Here is a 3,326-nt window from a genome sequence, read left to right as displayed (position 1 = left end):
ATAAGATACAACATCCATTTATGATTAAAACATTCAATAAAATAGAAATAGAAGGAAAGTACCCCAACATAATAAAGGCCATATATGACAAACCCTCAGCCAATATTATACTCAATGGTGAAAACTGAAAGCTTTTCCTCTAAAACTGTTATTATTAGCAGATGACATGATATCGTACATAGAAAACCCTAAAAACTCCACCAGGACCAGAAGCAAGTGTACTGCAAACATGGCATCGGCGGCGCTGGCACTGAGGATGCAGATAGCTGTTACAGCCCTGCTGAGGCCCCCACAGGCAGCAGCTCTTGCCATCAGATATGCATCCAAGAAGACAAGTGGCAGCTCCAAAAACCTCGGTAAAAAGTCACCAGGCAAATGCTTTGGCATCAAGAAAATGGAGGGTCACCATGTTCATGCTGGCAACACTCTTGGGACTGAGCACCACGTGCAATGGCACCTGGACAATCCTTTGGGGTTGGGGGAGGGGTATCTGTGTGCCCTGGAGGAAGGGGTTGTTCACTACACTAAGCAGGTCTAAAGTGGAAGCATATACCATGTTCATGGACTGAAATAATTAGCATCATGAAAATGTACATACTACTCAAAGCAAATCTATCAAGTCAATGCAATTCCTATTAAAATATCAATGGCATTTCACATATCTGGAACAAATATTGCAAAAGTTGATAAGGAACCAAAAAAGATCCTGAATAGCCTCAGCAATCTTGAGAAAGAAGAACAAAGTTGGGAATCACAAAAGCAGATATCAAGTTACACTACAAAGTCACTATACACAAAACAGCCTGGTACTGGCACAAGAACAGGCATATAGATCAATGGAACAGAACAGAGAGCCCAATAATCAACCCACATATTTATAGTCAATTAATATTTGACAAAGGAGGTAAAAGCATACAATGGAGTAACACCAGTCTCTCTTCAATCAATGGTGTTGGGAAAATTGAACAGGTACTTACAAAAAGAATGAAACTAGACCACCAACTTACACCATACTTAAGAATAAACTTAAAATGGATAAAGGACTTAAATGTAAGTTGAAAAACCATAAAAATCCTAGAAGAAAACATAGGCAGTAAAATCTCAGACATCTCATGCCCTGGCCGGTTTGCTCAGTGGTTAGAGTGTCAGCCCTTGGACTGTTATGGGGTGACCCGCGGAGATAACCACCAGGGACTCAGATCAAGATTTAGGAGCCTTTATTAAGCTGGCCAGCGACTACAGTCACAGCACCCTGCCGAAGCAGAGGCTGAACTGCAGTGCCAACTACAGGAGTTATAGCGTTTTTATTTGCAAAAACCACATAGTTAGTTACAAAGCTTTGTTTACACAATTTGTTCCCAACATAGTACGGTATCAGTACAGTGACTACCTTCCTATCTAAGTGTTCTAGGAACAGAAAGTACAGCATGCCCCGTCTGGCCAAAGCGCCAGATATACAGCCCAGCACAGGACCAAAGGGTCAGGGGGTCAATTCCCAGTCAAGGGCACCTCAGTTGCAGTTTCAACCCCTAGCCCTAGTCAGGACACAAGCAAAAACAACCAATCAATGTGTCTCTCTCCCCCTCACCACTTCCTTCTCTCTAAAATCAATGGAACTAGTACAATGTAAAGTAGGGTTCAAACAGCATTCTGAGAACAGGATATTTATTATTCACCAGAGAAGGCAGTTTGAAATAATATACTGAGTTAGAGAAGAAAACATGGTTGATGTCCTGCGGAGGAATTACTGTAACTTTTAGGGTTATCTTTTCTCTGTAATTGCACAGAAAACAAGCCTTTACTTTATCATTAAAAAACAAAGTCAAAGGGAAGTTTATAGCTCTACAGGCCTTCCTCAAAAAAACAAGAAAAAAATGGTAGCAAATCATCTAACTCTACAACCCAAAGAATTAGAAAGAGAGCAACAAGAAAACCCCAGAGTGAGCAGAAGAAAGGAGATAATAAAGATCAGAGCAGAAATAAATGACATAGAGACCAAAAAAACAATACAGAAAATCAATGAAACCAAGAGCTGGTTCTTTGAAAGGATAAACAAGATTGACAAACCTCTAGCCAGGCTCACCAAGAAGCAAAGAAAGAGGACCCAAATAAACAAAATCAGAAATGATAGAGGCAAAATAACAACAGACCCCACAGAAATACAAATGATTGTTAAAAAAAAAAAATACTATGAACAACTTTACTCCAACAAACTAGACAACCTGAAGGAAATTGACACATTCCTAGAAAAATACAACCTTCCAAAACTCAATCAGTTAGAATCTAAAAATCTCAATAGGCCAATAACTATGGAAGAAATTGAAGCAGTCATCAAAAACCTTCCAGCAAAAAAAGCTCGGGGCCAGACAGCTTCACAGGGGAGTTTTACCAAACATTCAAGGAAGAACTAAAACCTATCCTCCTCAGACTACTACAAAAAATTCAAGAGGAAGGAACACTTCCAAGCTCATTCTATGAAGCCAGCATCACCCTAATACCAAAACCAGATAAAGACAACACAATGAAAGAGAATTACAGGCTAATATCCCTCATGAACATAGATGCCAAAATCCTCAACAAAGTCCTAGCAAATAGGATCCAGCAGTACATCAGAAAGATCATACACCATGACCAAGTAGGATTTATCCCAGGGATGCAAGGATGGTACAATATCCACAAATCAATAAACGTGATACATCACATAAACAAATTGAGAGAGAAAAAACCACATGGTCATATCAATTGATGCAGAAAAAGCATTTGACAAAATCCAACACCCATTTTTGATTAAAAAAAAAAAACTCTCAGCAAGGTGGGAATAGAAGGATCATACCTCAACATAATAAAAGCCATATATGACAAACCCACAGCCAACATCATACTCAATGGGCAAAAACTAAAACCATTTCCCCTAAGAACAGGAACAAGACAGGGATGCCCACTCTCAACGCTCCTGTTTGACATAGTACTGGAAGTATTAGCCATTACAATCAAACAAGAAGAAAAAATAAAAGGCATCCAAATTGGAAAAGAAGAAGTAAAATTGTCCTTATTCGCAGATGACATGATATTGTACATAAAAAACCCTAAAGACTCCATCAAAAAACAGACTTAATAAATAAATTTGACAATGTAGCAGGATACAAAATTAACACCAAGAAATCTGTGGTATTTCTATACACCAATAGGGAACTTACAGAAAGAGAGACTAAAAAGCAATCCCATCTACCATCACACCAAAAAAATTAAGATACCTAGGAATAAACTTAACTAAAGAGGTAAAAGACCTCTACTCAGAAAACACAGGATGTTGAAAAAAGAGATAG

The 3,326-nt window shown here is 38.6% G+C and overlaps 1 pseudogene; it reads left to right on the top strand.

The window, feature by feature from the left end:
- The first annotated feature begins 229 nt into the window (after positions 1 to 229).
- LOC102435592 lies at positions 230 to 538 on the top strand (annotated as a pseudogene).
- The last annotated feature ends 2,788 nt before the right edge of the window (positions 539 to 3,326 follow it).

This window comes from Myotis lucifugus, unplaced genomic scaffold (assembly GCF_000147115.1).
Source record: "Myotis lucifugus unplaced genomic scaffold, Myoluc2.0 scaffold_563, whole genome shotgun sequence".
Classification (NCBI taxonomy): domain Eukaryota; kingdom Metazoa; phylum Chordata; class Mammalia; order Chiroptera; family Vespertilionidae; genus Myotis; species Myotis lucifugus.
The sequence above is the reverse complement of the archived record's forward strand: the minus strand, read 5'-3'. Positions and strand labels throughout refer to the sequence as shown.